Genomic DNA, 20,577 nt, shown 5'->3' with positions numbered 1-20,577 from the left:
AGCCCCTTGAGCCTGCTCTGCCATTTAATAAGATCATGGCTGATCTGATAGAAACCTGAAATCTGCATCCCACCTACCCCCAATAACCAATCACCCCTTTGCTTACCAAGAATCTAGCCACCTTTCCTTAAAATATTCAAAGACTCTGCTTCCACTGCCTTTTCAGGAAGAAAATTCCAAAGACGTACGACCCTCTGAGTGAAAAAATGGCGCTTCAGATGCATTTTAGATGGGCGACCCCTTACTTTTAAACAGTAACCCCTAGTTCTAGATTCTTCCATAAGAGGAAACGTCTTCCCCACATTCACCCTCGAGATCTTATGTGTTTCAATCAAAACATATTCACCAGAAAGACATCCCAGACCTACAAAAACATCTTTGTAATTTGTCAGGATGTGTTCAGCAGACAATACCTTGGTGTAACCTGAAACACTGCAAATCTTTTCTGGTACTTAGAGCATTACCAGTCCAAGCTTATGACTTGTTTCAGCTGAGATGAGGGATTTTGCTTAGTGTCCACTATCTGGAACTGAAGATCTTTTTTTCCCATTGCATTAGACTCTAGTTTGTCCTCTTGGTATGAGCATCATTCCATGATAGATCTTCTACTTTCCCTCTGATGACTTCATCTTCGGATCATCACCTTGAGCAACTTCAACCAAGCCTGCAAAGCTCATGATGTTGCATATAGAGCCAGTGTTTATTTGACATTTCACGTTAATTTGATGCTGTCCTTCTGCAGTCATCATTCCAACAGTCACAAATTACTTTCTACCTCAAGACTTGACAGCACTAACCTGTCCAAGGTGTAGAGCGACTCATCAGAATCACCGTCCAACATCTCTCCAGCAACCATCTTTCTAGGCTTGCTTTTCTTCTTTCTTGCATGTAAAGTGGTTCAGCCTCTTGCAGTTAGACCATTGCTTTCCCTTTGCTGGACATGCTTCATTTTCCTTCTTCTGAAGTCCCCCACAGTATTTACATTCAGTACTCTGGCCATGATTTTTCTGCTGGCCTTCCTATAAGTTGTCCTACCTTTTCATCATTGGTGTGTTTGGAATGCTTGGACTGCCTGTGGGCATAATGTAAAGCCTTGTTGATTCTCCCATTGGTTCTCTTCATCTGATGATTAACTACCTCAGAGCTTCTGCACATGTCAATTCCTTTCTTGAGTGCTAGCTCCTCTTGTCTCAGCAGATGTGCTCTCACAGGAGGATCTCTTGTATCTAAGACAATCCTCTATCTGGTAAGATCATCCTTAAGTTGTCCAAACTCAAAATATTCAGCTAGATGTCTCAGTACAGACACATATACATCAATATAATCCCTTTGTTAAACACATCAGTCTTAGGGTGAGTAGAGGGGCATAGGTTGGCATGGAGGGTCTGAGAGGTTATGAGGAGTGGGTATAGGAGCATAGAGAGACCCTCCAAAAATCCCGCCCCCGAACATGGCACCTACCATTTTTGGGGTGGGCGGGAATGAGCCAAGGTCAGGATTTGTGCTTGCTCACTTCACAGAAGCAGCTGCCCATATAAAACAGCAGCTGCCTCCTGCCATGTCTGATTTTTATTAACCAGGAGTGTGAAACATGGCATGTAAAGATTAGACCTGACAGGAGCAGGTCTAAACTTTACAGAGTCCTTTGGAGAGGTGGGGTGCACTTTTGGAAAGGTAAGGTGCCCCTTTGGATATATTTCCAGTACACCTTTGGGAGAGGTAGTGTGTCCTTTGGGGGAGGTAATGTGCCCTTTGGAATTGTTAAAATTGGACATGAATGTGCATAAAAAGCATATAACCTCACTGGAACTGGTAAAGAGAGCTGTCAAGAGCAACTGTGCAGAGGAACTGTCAAATTTGTCAAAAGTGTCAAAAGGATCTGTCAAAAGTTTCAAAAGCAGCTGTCAAGCTGTCAAGGTATTTAAAATTCTAGCCTCTACATCTTTGAAAAAACTGTATGGAGTGTTAAAAAATCATTGCTTGCTATTTTACTCTGTGTGTTGACATAAGCCTAATGGTTATCACTACTGGATTTGTGCTGCATGACCCACTTCACAACCTTCCATTATCACAGTGATTACCTTCCATTGCACAGTTTGATTGACAGGTCCTAGTGGTTATAGACTGTTTGAAATGGAACCATGAATTCCCATGTTTGTTTTTAATAAGAGATTAAGCACTTGAATGAAATGTTTGTTCTGATTGGGATTATGTAGTTGAAGGAATGTAAAGGTAGCAAATGGACTTTTATGAATGAGAGTGTTTTTAATAAAGTCTGCAATAGACACTTAGATCTTTATGTTATTTAATCTCAGCATGACTCTTGAGATCTGCCCATGATGGATACTGGTTGAGTTGACATGGTTAGTATAAGGGCAAAGGATGGTGTAAGGGCAAAGTTGTCGGCACTCAGTCAACATGGGGACCATAAAGGACTATGGGCAGTGGGTAGATGGGCATAGCTTGCCATGGAGAGTATCAGGGTGGGGGGAGGGCATGAAAAGGCATGCTTTGGCATACATGGAACATGGGGAGTGTGTGGGCAGAGTAATGTGGCATGAGGGGTAAGGGCTGTCGAGCTGTTTTATGTTTTAAGGCTTTTTAAAAAAATCTTTGACAAAGTGCTGGTGCACCGAGCAAGTCTTTCACCCAGCCCACCTCTGCACCCATCAGCACATTCTGGAGTCCTGGCCCAACTCCCAGTGAAGCCTGCCACCCCGGAATGAAAAGGCCAAATTCTGGGGCACTTTCTCCTGGGTGGGGTTTGTGGAGCTGGGAAATATCCCGACTCTGTTCCTGACCCAGGAGCGAAAATTCAGGCCTTAGGGTTTATAAATAACATTAGTAAAGAATTCAGAGTGGGTCTTCAAGTCCTCCAAAATTTCACACTTCATCCGATTTGGCTCATCAGTGATGTCCAAAGTGTAATGCAGCTTATGGTACTCCTTCCCCATCACTGATAGCAGAGTTGTTACTCTTATTTGTTCAGGTTTCTTGTTCAATTTTGTGGCAACCTCATAATTCTGCCATTGAGCCTGGAAAAATAGCCATTTCCCTCTCAAATCTGCCCCCTAATGTCCAAAATAATGCCAGAGTGAGTCATCCAGCTGCCACTGTCCTTTACAAAGTTGCAGACTGAAGTTTTAATTATTCTCTGCTTCTTCTTATATATGCTGGCTCTTTTACAGCTATCAAATTGCCAATCCTGGTTACACATTCCTGATAAAATGTTCCATGGCGTTTAAAATGGCTACGGCCTAAAAGCTTTTATTTACATATCATGACTTCCCAGGTCACATGATAATGGCAAACCAGTGTACATTTATCTAAACCGGGGACGGGTGGTGGCAGAGGTGGTGTTTACTCAGGGGACTGAGATGATAGGGGGAGTTGGTGGGGGAAGGGAGGGGGCAAGATGATAGTCAGAGTGGTGAGATCATTGGGGCGAGGGTGGTTGGATAGGGGTTTACAATAAACCCGTTGGACCTGGAGGCAACACTTCTGTTCCTCCTGTCCTTCAAGCTGTGAAAGCACTTACTTTATGGATGCAGTCCATCCTTGCCTTCTTTTACCTTTTGGCTTTCCAAGGCCAGGGATAAACAGGTGACTTAATATAAAAATAGAAAAAATTGGTAGAATGGAGGCACACACCCTCCTTAAAATGTTGTAACAAACCTAGCCTGTGCTCCACCTCCATTAAAAGTGGGTGGGTTTTATTTGTTTTTACCTTTTAACTGCCCACCCGACTTGGAAAAATCTCATCTTTTCCCTCCTGCTGATAATCCTCACTCTACAACTCATTGCTCCAAAATATTCTCGGGGAGAAATTTGTTCGCATAGAGCCGCTTCTAATGATGCTACACAGACTACGTTCAATCCCAGGGGGCAGACATTGCTACATCCCACCACCTGCTGAGCCAGCTGATCTTAACCAGTGCTGCCACAGAGTTGCTGCAGTTGGCAACAGTGTCCCTTGGAGAACATTCAATGAGATCTTCCACTTCTGATTGCGATTCATAATATGTGTGTAATTCGATTGTGCATAAGATGAGGCTTTGCTGTGATGCTTCCTGTGGTTGGAAAGTCTGTCATCACTGTTAACACCCAGAATGAAAAAACAGGAAAAACTGGGAAATAAGGATACTGGTCTGAACTGTCCTTCTATACCTTAAAATGAAAAACCAATAAAACCTGGGAAATAAGAATGCCGGTCAATTCCTCGGGAGCAGGCAGCACACATACTTCATCACTGATACTGAAATGGCTATGGATGAAGATAAAAAAGATCATCTGCAGTTACCTATTGAATCAATCAGTAATTAGTAAGTTGTTAAATCCAGTGAATCAGAGGGTCCTGAAAGTTTAGTACATGATGCAGTAGAGATTGAGGCAACCGTAGGAAATATCTCCAACCAGGATTCCTGAAGTTAAGCAATACAACATAAATAAATTTCTTCCCTGGAGGAGTCAAAACTCTCAACTGCCCTCGGTTTGCAAATTTAAGAGTGACTTTTGAATTTAAGAAAACATCCTGTTAACGCCCAAAGTGATTGTTAGATACAGGGATCTGAATTATGCTTAATTTGTTTAGTTTTAGCTCCTCTCAATCAGTGATGTGAATATCTTAAAGTATCTTGATAGTACATGACTTAAAACTTAAGGTATATTAAATGGAATAATATTTGCTTTTAATATTTGATTGTGATTGTAAATGTGAGAAAAAAATAAGCACATTGCAGGCAAGGACCACTTAAATATGGGGATTTTAGGACAGAATGCACTAAACTTGTTTTACTGAGCAGGTCCACTTAAAGGGATTTGGGTCTTTTTACATTTCTTCTTGTCCCATATTTCTGGCTGATTTTCCTCCTTTTAGTTATTTTTAGTCATATTATGATGAGAAGATAGAATGTATGACTGGCAGAGGAATAGCAAATTTAAAACTGTCTGGACAAATTCCTTTACGCGGAAGGTAGTGGGAATCTGAAACTCATTCCACGCAAAAGCTGTTGAGGCTAGGTCAACCACAACAACAACAACAACAACTTATATTTCTATGGCACCTTTAATGTAATGAAACACCCTAAGGTATTTCATAGGAGCATTATAAAACAAAGTTTGACACCAAGTCACATAGATGACTGAAAGCTTGGTCAAAAAGGTATGTTTTAAGCAGTTTCTTGGAGGAGGAAAGTGAGATAGTTAGGCGGAGAGTTGTAGGGAGGGAATTCCAGAGCTGGGGCCAAGGCAACTGAAGACATGGCCGCCAATGGTGGAGCAATTATAATTGAGGATCAAAAGAGGCCATAATTAGAGGAGTGCAGATACCTGCAGAGTGAGGTGGTTGGGTTGCAGCTGGAGGAGACTGCAAAAATAGGAAGGAACACGGCCACGGAGGGAATTGAAACCAAGGATGAGAATTTTAAAATCCAGATGTCGCGTGACCAGGAGCCAATGTAGGTTAGCGAGTACAGAGGTGATAGGAGAAAGAGTGACTCTGTGTATAAAAGGCACAGAAACAAATTATGGAACAATGCAAACTAATGAAATCAAATAGTAAATCTAAGTGTAAAACTTAAGGTAAATATTTGACTTAAGGCTATTCTGAAATATTTATTGGTCATTTATTGGCAAAAAAATCTAGCTATTATAAAATAATTACCTAGAGTACACCATTTTCTCTTTTCCACTCTTGTCTTGCTTGATATGAACACAGTGAACAGACTGCCAAACCTTCAGCTAGACATCATAAAGGCTAATTGCTGCAGTCAAATTCAAGTAATTAGTAATTCACTATGCTGCCTCTTGACAACAACTGAGATTATTAATTGTGAAATTGCTTTTTGTTTTTTCATAACGACAATCTGTGGAGTATTTGCTCTACAGATGGAGTATATGCCTTTCAATTTCAGCTTGCCTGCTGGAGGAAAAGCAGAATAATCTGGCTAACTCCTTAGACCTTAAGGGAAATGTCCAAGTTGGTGACTTAACTGCTTCTAGAAAAGAGACCTCGGGCAGGATTTTCCCCCGTTGGGGGCGAAGTTGAAGTGCAGGCACGCACAGGCACTCCTCCGATCAGCAGCCCCAATCGGGGGCACCCCGCCATTTTACGTGGGCCAGCCAATTAAGGCCCACCCAGCATGACGTCCACCAGGAAGCGCTATGCACTTCCTGTGCGGGCGGGGGAGGTGTTGGGGGGGATTCCCTAAACCTGAAAGTGCGCTCTTTCACACATGCGCATGAAAGGGTGCACTCATCTCCCTGAGGCTAGGTGCTGCCTCAGGTAGATCACCTCTACTGTCAAAAACATTAAAAATAGAAAAAAAAAATTCCCTGACATGTCCCCTCATGTGCCACTGTCACATGAGTTGGGACAAATCCATAACTTTTTAAAAAACTTTTATTAAATTTTTTAAAACCTACATGAAACCTCATCGCACCTGTGGATGAGGTTTCATACTTTTTCTGAAGCCTGCCAGGGATCCTGGCCTGTCTGCCAATCTTAGGGTATAGTAAGTTCTGTATATCTGCTGAGCCTGTCTCCGAATCATGGTGAGATGCTCTGATAATAGGGGAATTTCATAGGAGAACTGGTTCAAATACTGTGTCAGGTTATCCTTAAGGCTTTCCTTAACCTGAATAGTAGTCGTTCCGCTCTTGTATATTTCAACCAGTTCCACCTTCCCCACCTTTGCTGGCACCTGTGGGTGTAGGCACACTGAATGATTGTAGATGGGGCATATCTGGTTACCCCCATATTGGATTCTTTCCTGCCATGTGGCGATACAATATCTCCCATTCCCTGTATATGCAACTTGGGTTGGTTCTTTTGCAGCCCATGTAGTTTCCATTGTACGGTTTGTGGCTGCTTTAAATCCACACTTCACTTCCTCCGTCTCATATATCGGATGTGCACATACTACTGTGGTGGCTTCTATCCTACATCCTTCTATTGTGGTGCTAACTATATTTCCTTCTATGTCTACTGCGTATGGCTGAATATCGTGATACTTAATATAGTATTCCCCCCATATAACTCCAATATTTTCTACTCTATATAATGTCCTGCCGGGTGTTGACATAAGTATGACAGGTATTACTAATACAAAGCCTATTAGCATTTTACTATTCACTATACATTCAATATTCATTCAATATACACGTGTCAAACTCTGAGCTGGCAACCAGTCAAGTCATGATTCTTGTGTTGTGAGAGATTCAATAAATGCTCATTAGTTACCCCTTCATTAATCTCTCTTAAATTCTCTCGGGCTTGTTCCAACGCCCAAGATCCCTAGGTACAGCAAACATAATTTCTGCTCGCTTCATCTGAAATATTTTTCTCTATTTCAATTAGTTTATTGACAGTCCCTGCATGACTTTCGAGCACTGTAGCCAGGCTTTGAATTAATCATTTCATGTCCTGGTCTGTATCTAATTGTGTATCCTGGATCTCCTGTCCCTGTCCTAAAATCTCCTTAAGCTTAAAGCTCAGGGTACGAACCTTCTGAACTACAGTTGCTAGGTCAATGGAATTAACTATTGATGTTCCTGTATTGAATAACGTGGCAGCGTCATTTATCAGGCTGCGCTTAGCTCAATCCCCCTCTGGGCCTGATCGCGTCCCACCGTTAAACTGGACCGCTTCAGCTATCAACTGGCTCGTCAGAGTCGTATAAAGTGCTTGGGTGTGGGTTGGGCACCACTGGGGCAGGGCGACACCGGATACATTCAAGACTACGGGTACCAGCTCATGGTGTACATTATCATCTAACACTTTATTTTGGTTGATCAATACGAGAGCATTTGTTGGCCCTGGATACATGACTGGACAAGTTGGGTCAGTTGGCGTAGGGGTAACCGTGGGGGGAGTGGGGGTACTGGTGTCGGTATCTTCCCTTGGATGGATCTCCCATGTCCACCTTTTGTCACCACTGTTTTCACGAGTCAGTATGATATTATATTCCATTTAGAATCTCAGACATGAGAATGAGTAAAAATCTTGCGTGTTGTTGCACATGCTACATGAATACGGCTTTCTACTGTACAGCCAAAGCCGAACTGCCCTTCCCACTCCTTATACTTAAGACACACAGTAGTTAGATTTGGGAATTTAACATAAGCTCCATCTTTCGCATCCATCTCATCAAATCGTGCCTGACATGAAGCATACCCTTACTACAATTCAAGAGCTTTTGTGCTCCTACTGCTACAGTTATTATTCCCCGTTGTAAATCACATTCGGCCTTGTCCGTGCTGTACCAAAGTCCCTCCGGTGGTGTGGTTGTTGCCATCATTGCCATTCTCACGAGGGTTGACACTATAATTAATATTCTGTGAACTCAAGCAGATAACCGTCCCAGGCTGGTTACTGAGGTTAGTTCTGTGGGTAAAAATCAGTTAGTAAAACGCTTCAATTGTGACCAGTGTTTCCAGCGCCCCTTTCCCCTCAAGTCCACACATGCGCACATATCACTGGTCATGATTACTTCATATGGTCCCACCCATCTGGGTGCAAACCCAGGTTTCTCGGGGAAAACCTTGACCATAACTTTCTCCCCCATGCCAGGCACTTTAGCTTGATCTGATCTGACCTCCGCTTCCAAGTCCCATATAATCTGTTGATCCCTGGCTTCCTGCCTTAGTCCGTGAAGCTATTGACACAGCTTCCGGACGAAATGCCTCATTCTCTCCCTTACCAGACCCACTTCCTCGCTGCCAGTTATGACGTCTCCCGGCAATCTCATTGCTCTTCCTGTCATCAACTCATATGGGGTTAACCCCATTGTTCTGTTAGGAATTGCCTGAAACCCCATAAGGATGCTGGGCAATTAGTCTGCCCAGCCTTGTCCTGTATTCTGGATGACCTTTGCCAATGCTCATTTTGGGGTCCTATTCATTTGTTCAACCATGCTTGAGCTCTGTGGATGGTAAGGGACATGGAACTTCTGTTTAATTCCTAGCCACTTACATATTTCTTTTAGTACGCATCCTGTAAAATGCATACCTTGGTCTGAATCCATCTGTAAGGGTGTTCCCCAGTGTGGAATCACTTCTTCTAACATTATCCAGGCCACAGTCGTGGCTGATCAATCCTGTGTGGGGAAAGCCTCTACCCTTCTTGTGAATTGATCGATAATAACCAAGCAATAGGTTTTCCCTCGACTTGGCGTGAGGGGTCCTGTAAAGTCTATTTGTATCTGTTCCCAGGGAACCCTCGGTCAGGGTTGGTGTGACATGCGAATTTTGAAGGGCCTACCTGGATTATGTTAGGCACATATCAGACACTGCTGGCAATATTTAGCTATATCTCTTCCCATTCCCTGCCACCATCAGCATCTGCCCAATTGCCCTAACATGGCTTCCCTTCCATGATGCGAGTTCCCATGGTATATTCTCATAAAATTCTGTTGAATACACTGGGGTGCTACTACCTTCCCATCTTTTTGCCACACCCCATCTGTGTTTTCCATAGCACCCTGCCCCTTCCACTGTTCTCACTTCTCTTTCCTAGCATCTCAGTGTAAATCTGCTATGTTTATTTCCTCCAGATCCACTGCTGTCACTGCCACCGGATACTCTGGACCGGTAGCTGCGGCCTCTTTAGCTGCTTTATCCGCATGCTGGTTGCCCAGCTCAATGGGGTCTGATATCTTTTGATGGGCCTTAATTTTTATTACTGCTGCTTCTAGGGGTAGGTTAGCGGCTTCAACTAGGTCTCTGATTATCGCTTCATGCTGTACCTGACCTTTCCCCGATGTGACATAGCCCCTGCAGCTCCAAGCTGTCATATAGTCATGTACTACCCCGAAGGCGTATCTACTGTCTGTATAAATATTAACCCTTTTCCCTTGCGCTATATGCAGAGCCTCTTTCAGTGCCACTAACTCTGCTACTTGAGCTGATAAATTACCCATCAATTTTCCCGTACACATGATCTGTCCTTCTCCATCCACCACCGCCCACCCAGTGCACGGGACCCCATCCACATATCTACGGGACCCGTCCTCGAACAAGATCCGTGTCTTCTAACTCATTTTCCCTCAGTACCCTTGGATTCTCCTCATTTATCTCCCGTGAGCACTCATGCTCGAATTCGATGACATGTTCCTTTCCATCTAGCAGCAGTCCCTCTTCTGGGTTAGTCCCTAAGTTGCAAACTATTACAACCGATTTATCTCGTGGGAGTAACATAGCTTCCCATGCCACTTGCCTACTGTCTGAAACTGTTCTTAACTTTCCCGTGTTAAGTTATTCTACTGTAGTGTATCTGGTGTGTAATATCAGATCCACTGTCATCACTATCAGCTCACAAACCCTCACAGCCCAGGACACGCAGTCAATTGCTGCTATGCACTGAGACATCCCGCTGACTATGTGTGGCTGTTTTGTTGAGAAATACGCTGCAGGTCTCATTCGATCCCCATGCTTTTGGGTCAGCACCGCACTGTAGAATCCCCCCTCATTATTGATATAGAGATGAAACACCTTGCCAATACAGGGCAACCCTAAAGCTGGCGCTTGGGTAAATGTCTTTTTTAGTGCCGTATAAGCTATTCCTTGTCTCTCGCTCCATTCTATACAATCCTGTGACGCTTTCCCCCTTTTTACCAATTTTTGTATGGGTGTGGCTAACTTCGCAAAATCCTCCACAAAGGCCCTACAGTAATTAAACAATCCCAAGATTTGCCAAACCCCTCACGCATCTACAGGTCTCAGCATCCTTTCCAAAGCTTCCTTCCGACTACGGGGAATTTCTCGTTTCCCCTGTGATATTACATAACCCAAGTACTGCACCTCACGTTTTCCCAACTGAGCTTTCTTTCCACTGACTTTAAACCCAGCCATTTCCAGTAATTCTAGAATGTGCAACAGCACCCCTATGTGTCCTTTTGCTGTGTCTGAGGCAATCAAAAGGTCATCCACGTATTGGATCACTACGCTGCCCTGGTCTAGTGCTGCTTGACTCAGCGTATCGCACATCACCTGGTGAAAAATGGCTGGACTATTGTGAAAACCCTGAGGTAATCGAGTCCAAGTGTATTATCTGTATCCTATCGTAAAAACAAATTTATCCTGGGACCCCTCGTCCAATGGTATCACCCAAAATCCGTTAACTATATCCAGGACTGAAAAGATTGCGTGGCTCGGAACTAGATTATTGAATATAGTGGCAGGGCCTGCTACTATTGGGTGTTCCCTCAGTGTCACCTTATTTAAAGCTGTATAGTTAATTGTTAATCGATATGACCCATCCGTTTTCTGAACGGGTCAAATAGGGGAATTGGTGGTGGACTGACTCCTCCTCACTATCCCATCCTGCTTTAAGCTCCATATGATGCCCCTTACCGCATCCTAAGCCTCTGATTTAATGGGGTATTGTTTTCTCAGGGGGCGTTCTGGCCCAGGAATATGTATGAGGGTCATTTTAACCTTACCAAGTCGTTTTTGTGGCACGCCCAAACCCTGGCAACTTGCCGACACAGGACACCCCATTCCCCATGTTGTCTCCATTGATCTTGGTTTAACTCTGTCATTGCAGCCACACTGCATAGGAGAATCGGTGTTCGATTCTTCTTAAGTGGACGCTGCATAATGATCTTACCATCCTGTGGGCTAATTACTGCCCCTAATATTTTTAGAATATCCATCCCCATAATACTCCATTGGCTTGTCCTAGCCAAATCCGAATAGGAACTATCAATCCCCCTATTTCTAAGGACGTGACCTTACTTTGTCTCGCCCGCCTGTGTACCCCGCTTATTCCTATCATTGTGATGGTAACGCTTGTAGTTGGTAGGTCCAAGTCCGTAATTGAAATGGATGCCCCGGTGTCTATTAACATTCTGCACTGCCGGCCCCCTATCAGCACATCAACAAACATCCGTGGGTCCCCGGCCCTGGATATCTCAAGGGCTGGCACTACCTATGCCTGGCTTGACAGGTCCCAGAATAGCCTCCGGGCCTCGTCCATGCTCAACAGCTTTTGACCCGGAGTAGCAGAATTTCCTCGGGACTGCCTGGGACCCTGACCTTCTCACCCCCTTCCCGGAGGTGCAATTACAATTAGTATATTGCAGCCCCATTTCTACTGGCCCCTTCCGTCCACTCCTACATTCCCTGGCTATATGTCCCTCCCTTTCACAATTATAACACTCTAGCCTCGGACTAACCGCAGCCACAGGGGCCACCACTTTACGCCCCCGTGCCTCCAACTCCATGGTCCAGCACATAATATCCATATAATTCACTCCTACTGAGAGGCTCATTTTAATAACCTTCTGGTGTTCCAATTCAAACCCTTCCTTCAACATTTTCAAGAAGATCTCATCATCTTGCAGAGGGTGCAGCTGTCCTGAAAATTGCACATATGTCTCCCACTTTCGCTCCACATAGTCCATTATGGACTCTCCCTTCCTCTGGACCATGGATGTTATACACCCCCAATAAGTCTCTCCCTCCCCCAAGGCTTCCCTAACAGCTCTCTCAAGCTCGCTGTGCAGGGCTGTCATCTTCTCCCTGTCCGGGACGTCCCCAGGTTTCGCCCAGTCACCACTTCCAAACTGTAGGGGTAATCTTCCACAAATACCCCCTGGGCATTTAGCCTTCACCAGTACGTGAGTATCGAGGGGGTGCATTGCAAGGGAATCTTGCATTTTGCGCAGTATGGTCCAAAAATCTGGGTTGTTATGCTGAGTTTTAAGACTCAGCAATTCTTTAAGCAAAACCTGCTTTTCCCCCGGGCTGAATAGTATGTGCTTAACCTTCTCTATAACCCTCTCAAATTCATCATTCCCTTCCCATCTCTCAGCCCCCTTGCTCCCTTTGGGTTTTAATTCACCTTTCCTGGCTTTACTTTTCCTGACGGTTATTGCCATAGGGGCCATGGGATTCAATGGACACAGTGGGGTGGTTCAAAACAAAAACAGAATTACCTGGGAAAACTCAGCAGGTCTGGCAGCATCGGCGGAAAAGAAAAGAGTTGACGTTTCAAATCCTCATGACCCTTCAACAGAACTGATTTTTCTTTACAAGGAGAGGGGTGAAATATAAGCTGGTTTAAGGTGGTGGGGTGGGGGGAGAGGGGGGGGGTGGTTGGGGGGGAGAGAGAGAGAGAGAGAAGTGGAGGGGGGGTGTTGTTGTAGGGACAAGCAAGCAGTGATAGAAGCAGATAATCAAAAGATGTCACAGACAACAGAACAAAAGAACACATAGGTGTTAAAGTTGGTGATATTATCCAAACGAATGTGCTAATTAAGAATGGATGGTAGGGCACTCAAGGTATAGCTCTAGTGGGGGTGGGGGGGGCATAAAAGATTTAAAAATAATGGAAATAGGTGGGAAAAGAAAAATCGATATAAATTATTGGAAAAAAACAAAAGGAAAGGGGAAGAAACAGAAAGGGGGTCGGGATGGAGGAGGGAGTTCAAGATCTAAAGTTGTTGAATTCAATATTCAGTCCGGAAGGCTGTAAAGTGCCTAGTCGGAAGATGAGGTGCTGTTCCTCCAGTTTGCGTTGGGCTTCACTGGAACAATGCAGCAGGCCAAGGACAGACATGTGGGCAAGAGAGCAGGATGGAGTGTTAAAATGGCAAGCGACAGGGAGGTTTGGGTCATTCTTGCGGACAGACCACAGGTGTTCTGCAAAGCGGTTGCCCAGTTTGCCCGATGATCTGCTCCTATCACTGCTGGCTTGTCCCTACAACAACACCGCCCCCTCCACTTCTCCCACGCCCCCCCACCTCCCCCCCCACCTTAAACCAGCTTATATTTCACCCCTCTCCTTGTAAAGAAAAATCAGTTCTTTTGAAGGGTCATGAGGACTCGAAACGTCAACTCTTTTCTTCTCCGCTGATGCTGCCAGACCAGCTGAGTTTTTCCAGGTAATTCTGTTTTTGTTTTGGATTTCCAGCATCCGCAGTTTTTTGTTTTTATCAAAGTGGGGTGGTTGGTTCATATGAGGGCGGAACTGCCTCAGCTCCTTCATAGGTTTCTCCCTCGGAGCTTTCCCCCTCTTGATCAGTGTCACTGCTGCTGCCACTGTTCTGATCTGTCCTGCATCTGACTTTGTTTCTCTCTCTCTAATCAATTGGAACTTAGTATTAACCCGTTCTTAGTATTAACTGTATGTACAGTGTGATAATAACCATCATCCCTTTCTTTTCCTTGTCCTTTTTTTGCTCTAACCACCTGTGTTTTTGCTCTCCAGGGGTTCCCTGTGGGTTCCACCCTTCCTTCTGCATTTTAGTGCTTATTTTTGACTGTTGTTCCGCTATAAACCTCATAATGGAGTCCGTGGCTCCCCAGTCGAGTCCTATTGTGCTATTTTGTTTCCCTGACGGCATTCTATTCCTATTTTCTGTCTATCTCTGTGTGGTACGTTCACACGGTCCTAACAACCTAGTTATCTGAGATACGTATGTGCGGTTTCACTGGGGTCTGGCCTCCCTGCGCAGCTTCGGCTAAGGTTATATTTCAAACCGTAACCCGCCAGCACGGCTCCGCCCACCTCTTACTGGGTAATGGTTCTGGCCTTCCTGCGCGGCTTTGGCCCTGCTAGCCCACCTGCACGACTCCGCCTATTACCCCTGGTGCTTTCTATCTCCTGTCCTGAGTCCTCCTCCTGATTCTTTGATACTTGACCGGACCGTTCTTAGGTAGGCTTGCTGCACCAACTACAAGTGGTAAATGAACATACTCACCCACTTTGCAGAGCCATTCCGAGGATCCAATCCAAGTATCCTTCCAACTATGCCAAATTGACATGGTGTCTTTGATGAACGGACCACAGGAGACTCAGGGACAGGTTACGATCGCTTATTCAAGCAATTGCAAGGAGGGCACCATCTCAATGCAGCTTGAGACAGTACTCTGCTAAACTACATGTGTTCATCATATTTATACATTATTGGTCACGTACAAGAACAAGATTTCGATCTTGTCAACAAATAGGTTTACATTAAACTGACAAGTATGATGTTCCTATTTTGTTCTCACCCAGGCAGAGACCCTCCCTCATACCCAAACTAAGACAAGACCATCTGTTCTTTCCCTATCTGTTGCAAACAGGCTCAATCTTAGTTGTTTTCCAACCTAAGGCTCCAATCTGACTTCCAAAATTCCCAATCTATCATATTTACATTCTTCTGCATCCAATCTTCTTCACAAGCCCTGAGAACGTGCAAGGTTTAGGTTCTCTCTGTCCAGCCTGACCTTTAACTGTTAACTGCTTACGCAGATAGGTTTTGCCTGCTTGGATTTTTAAAAATTGATTCCCTTCAATAAGTTCTTGCTGTATCCCAGTCCTGTATCCCTTTATTTCCCCTTAACAGTACAATGGTGTCACATGAGGGGACCTGTCAGAGAATTTTTTTTTCAATTTTTAACATTTTTTGCTGTAGTGCCCATCTCCCTGAGGCAGCACTTAGCCTCAGAGAGATGAGTGCGCATTTTTGTGCGCATGTGTGAAAGAGCGCACTCTCGGGTTTAGGGATTCCCCCCTGTCTGCACAGGGAGTGCATAGCACTTTCTGGTGGACGTCACACTGGGCGGGGCTTAATTGGCCCACCCACATGAAATGGCAGCGCGTCCCCGTGGGGAAAATTCTGCCCACAATGACAGCCATAGCAGTGGTATCATCCCCACTTTGACTCAAATGGTTGTGAGTTCAAGACCCACTACAAATTTTGAGCCCATAATCAAGGCTGGTACTTCACTGCAGTACTGAGGGAGTGCTGCATAGTCCAGGGGAGGGTTTCCACTTTGGGGACAATTTGCATTCTGGGAAAACATTATATGAGTTTTCTGAATTGATTTGGTTATTGAAGTTCCTGTTCAAAATTACTTGCGTAGTCACAAACATCCAATCTTCTATGAACCAATGCATTTGTGCAGTGTTTCAGAAAGTAACTAAAAAAGGTGGCATTGAAAAATATCCTTAATATAGTCAAGAATGATAACCTAGTGCAATTTTATTAATACAGCTGAAAATGGCTTTATTGCAACAAATAAGCTTATTTAAAAGAGTACTTACATACGAACATATGAATTCGGAGCAGGGGTAGGCCACTCAGCCCCTTGAGACTGCTCCACTATTCAATAAGATCATGGCTGATCTGAATGTAACCACAACCCTACATTCCTGCTTACCCCGATAACCTTTCACCCCCTTGTTAATCAAGAATCTATCTAGCTCTGTCTTAAAGAGATTCATCGAGCTGAATTTTCCCCCCATCGGGTGGGGGGGGAGTTGATGGGCAGGCACGCTTTTGATCGGCGCCCCCAATCGGAAGCATGCCGCCATTTTACATAGGCAATTAATTGGGGGTTGGGAGGCGGAGGAATCCCAAAATTGAGAGTGTGCTCTTTCGCGCGTACACATGAAAGAGTGCACTCATCTCTCTGAGGTTAAGTGCTGCTTCAGAGAGATCGGCTCTACATATAAAAAAGATAAAAATAGAAAAATAAAATTTCCCTTACATGTCCCCTCAGGTGACAATGTCATATGAGTTGGGACATGTCCATAATTTTTGCAAAATCTTTATTAAAATTTTTTAAAGCCTACATGAAACCTCATCCCGCCTGTGGATGAGGTTTCATGTTTTTTCTAGTTCCCACCGGGGCTCCTGGCCTGCCCGCCAACCTTAACGTTGGACGGGCAGGTCCTTAAATTACTTAATTGACCCTGTCAATTGGCTCAATTGGCCATTGACAGGTCGGTGGGCCCACAGCTGATTTTGCTGCGCTCGCGCCTTCCTGAAAATTTAAATCAGACGTGGTGACATCGGGAGTTCCCCCGACGTCACCGCCCATTTTATGTGGGCGGGCCAATTAAGGTCCCCTTAGCGTGACACACACCCAGAAGCGCTGAGCGCTTCCTGGCGGGAGGAGTGGGCTGAGTCAGGGCCTGAGCTGCCTCAGGGAGATTAATCTCATTTTTCAAAATTTAAATAAAGAAAGAAAAAGTTTTCAGACATGTCACCTCATATGACAGTGTCACATGAGCTGGGACCTGTCAATGAATTTTAATTAAAAAATTTATTGCATTTATAAATCCTTCATGAAACCTCATCCCATCCGTGGATGAGTTTTCATGATAAACGCAAATGCCGCCTGGGCTCTTCACCTGCCTGCCAACCTTATGGCTGGATGGGCAGCTCTGTTGATTGTTTGAATTAGTTTCTACATGGCTTTAATAGGCCTTTGGCAGTTCAGCGGGCGCGCAGCCGACTCCAGTGCCCGCGCGCCAAACTGAAAATTGGAATGATGCACGGTGACATCGAGGTGCACGCCCGACATCACTGCGCATCACTTAATGCGCGGTGAGTGGGATCCACCCCCGCACATCATCCCAAAGATTCTGGCCCTGGTATTAGCCTAGTAAACCTTCTCTGATCTGCTTCTAATGTATTTACACCTTTCTTTAAATAAGGAGACCAGTACTGCACAGAATACTCCAGATATGCTTCATCAATGCCCTGTACAACTGTAGTATAACATCCCTACTTTTGTAATCAATTCCCCTCATAATAAATACTTAGTTCACCACCTGTGTATAATCCGATTTTAAACTCCAGAAATGACTTTGAAAAACTACACAGAACTGTTTATTAGTTATACTGGTATACATTAGGTTGGTTTCCAGTAAATTAAATGTTTTTTTTATTATTGCTGAAAAAAGAGAAATTTTTGTCAAAGCTTTTTGTCTTGCACTCAAGAGGACAATTTGCAAGAAAATACCAATGTCAGGAGAAACAACATACTGCATAAGAGAGTGCTGAGTAGTTGCCAAGTGGACTCTGATTGGTAGAGATGTTGCCATCGAGAGTGCATCAGTTGATGGTAACTGACAGTTAACTGCCAAGCACTGTTATTAAATTTATACCAGGCAGCTTAACTCTGATTGGTCAAGACATTGCCCTGGGGAATGAACCAGCAAATGGTTGTAGCTTATTTTGTTTAGCTGAAACAGGCACAATGTGTACATGTTCTTTCTGTCTGCAAAGAACAGGGCCCTGTATATTAATATATGTAGCTTCCAATACACACAAATATGCTATGCAGCGAGCCTAACTGACAATTTTAAATTGAATAAATGACCATCTGTTGCACTGCATCAAAAGCTCAACAGCTGGCCATCTGTTTCACTGCTTCAAGAGCTTTACAGATAGATGGACTTTCAATCAAAGAAAACATTAAATCATGGGGGAAATTGACACTTTAAAATCTTAATCTCAATACTTTGAATGCAAAATAGCATTTTATCCACTAGATAAAACATTCTGAAGCATTGGAACACGTTAACAATGCTGGTCATTTTAATGGTCATTTACTTATTCTAAACAAATCCCCATCATTAAATACTGTATTAAAAACATACTTAACTTATTATACAGCTTTTCAGTGTGACATTTAAAGTTGTAAACACCTTTTGAACTTACCTGTCAAAAGGTTCCGAACTTCAGACTGGGCTTGCCTGATGGTTCATGACTCATCTGAGGTGCCAGGAATCAAAAGGGACCTTACTCAAAGGATTAGTAGAGGGTCTAAAAAGTCCACCCTGACAATGGAGTAGGCAAGGGCATAATTGCTGCATGTGCGTTCTCTACCACCAACCTTATCCCACATCCAAAAAATTCCCATACATTGGGAATGGGGACAGTAATTCTGGAAGTGGGTCCTTTCCGCCATTTTTAAATTCTGCCTACTTCCATTCTGACATGGATGGAGGCACGACAATCTGGTTTCTTGTGCCTTTCCTACAAAGCAGGTGTACACATCTGTTAAAACAGCATATGACCATATTAAGCATTCATTGGGACTTTTGTGAACCTACTTTGCCTTATTAACCTTGTTGAAAAAGTTTATTTTACTTGGAAAAATATTTGTTTCAGTTATTACCTTAAGAATTGATTGTCCCCTGTTTGGGGTTCACATGTGTTAGGAAATAGAGACAGTTCAAGTAAGTTATATTGGTATCTGTAGGTGTTAGGAGTGAGTTTTAGCTTTGGTATTTGCATTTGATTTGTATTTCTGTATCTGTGTGTTAAGAAGAAGTCAAATTGAGTTTTAGTTTCGCTTTGAGAAGGTGCTTGCATTTCTAATGAGAGTTTTACGACTTTAGCGAAGGTAAACAAACAAGGGTAGTGAAATTGGACTATTGCCTAGCAACAGGGGGCCAGAGGGGCAGATCACTCCCACAGACACACACACACAAAAGCTAGAAATAAATAGCAGTTTGCTTTGGAAGCTGTTGGAGTTCAGTTGGTTTGAAGACAGCTGTGAAGCAGAAGCAACATAGAAGGGGACAGATAGCTAGACCTAAGCTAAGGAAAACCCCCAAAATCCAAGGGATTGGAAGAGGGGAAAGTCCAAAGCAGATCTTCTAGTCAAAGGAAGGACAGGAGCCTGGGAAAAGGCCTGTTAATGAAGTTAAGGATGAAGGGCAGAAAGAAAGGCTCCAAGCTTCAGATTTAAAGAGACAAAAGCTGCAGAAAGCAGATTTAAAAAGAGAACAACTTGCAAGAGGCAAGAAGGTCCAAAGAGGCAATTGAAGGTCTATACCCCTAGCTAAGGGCATGTGAAGCAGTGGTATACTTTTGACAGCTGAGTCAGTGTGAGATATTGCGTGGAACACAGCTTGAATGCATGTGGTGACCCGAGGAGTCAAACATCGGAAGGAAGTTCAAAACCCTGAAGGTGAACCCTTGTGGGAGGCATCTGAGGGCAAGTGTTGGTTTGGGTGAAGATTCCAAGGCAAGTTCTCGAAAAGTGGAGATTGGAAACCCTCATGTGAAAAATGGAGTTCAGTGAGACTGGTTGGCTCACGGTGTGACAAGTGTCTGGCGGGGGGTTGAGGAGAGATTCGTAGCATCTGCCTGCGGTGGCATCTGTCACTTGGGTTTCAGAGTGTGGTGTGTCTGACCATAGGGTGCCTTTAGGTACATGGACTGTGTACTTACTGTGGACTTAGAGTATAAGATAGCTTTTGTGACTTGTGTTATCCTTACAAATCTGTATATATCTGTAAAGGTATAGTTGTGGGTGAAGGAGTATTGTAATATAGTTCATCTTTTCTTGTTGAATAAATTGTTTCATTCTTTCGTTAAAAGTACATCAGCTGACTCCTGTGATTCTGCTCAGTAGCTACTCTCCACGTATCTAAACAAACAAATAAAAGTTATCAAGTTGGTTTCCACTCTGGGATCAGGCTTGTCCTGGGATCATTACATATGCTTATAGATTCTTAAGGTTAGTTCTCACATTTATCCATGGATATTGACTGCTGTGTTATGCATGGTTTGGGGCCTTTCTGAAGATACCGTACAATCACAATGAGATCTTCCCAAGTAAAAAAAGTTTTCATTATTATGGAATGTTCATGCCCCTACCTCAAAAATCTTGAAAACAGTAAAAAATTCTGTATATGAAACAGAAATAAGGACAATTAAAGAAAACAGTTTAGAAACTTATTTTTAAAGAGAACTTATATGGATACATACACTGAATAAACATACATATTTGACTTCCCAAAAACATAAGCTGATCTTAAAACCTTTCTGCTTTAAATTCACACGT

At 43.8% G+C, this 20,577-nt stretch overlaps 1 protein-coding gene across 1 annotated transcript in view; it reads left to right on the top strand.

Moving 5' to 3' along the window:
* Window positions 1-20,577, top strand: part of LOC121284460 (transmembrane protein FAM155A) — a 1,081,268-nt gene that overhangs the window by 560,633 nt on the left and 500,058 nt on the right. The window lies entirely within an intron of this gene.

Source organism: Carcharodon carcharias, chromosome 11, assembly GCF_017639515.1.
Source record: "Carcharodon carcharias isolate sCarCar2 chromosome 11, sCarCar2.pri, whole genome shotgun sequence".
NCBI lineage: Eukaryota > Metazoa > Chordata > Chondrichthyes > Lamniformes > Lamnidae > Carcharodon > Carcharodon carcharias.
The sequence above is the reverse complement of the archived record's forward strand: the minus strand, read 5'-3'. Positions and strand labels throughout refer to the sequence as shown.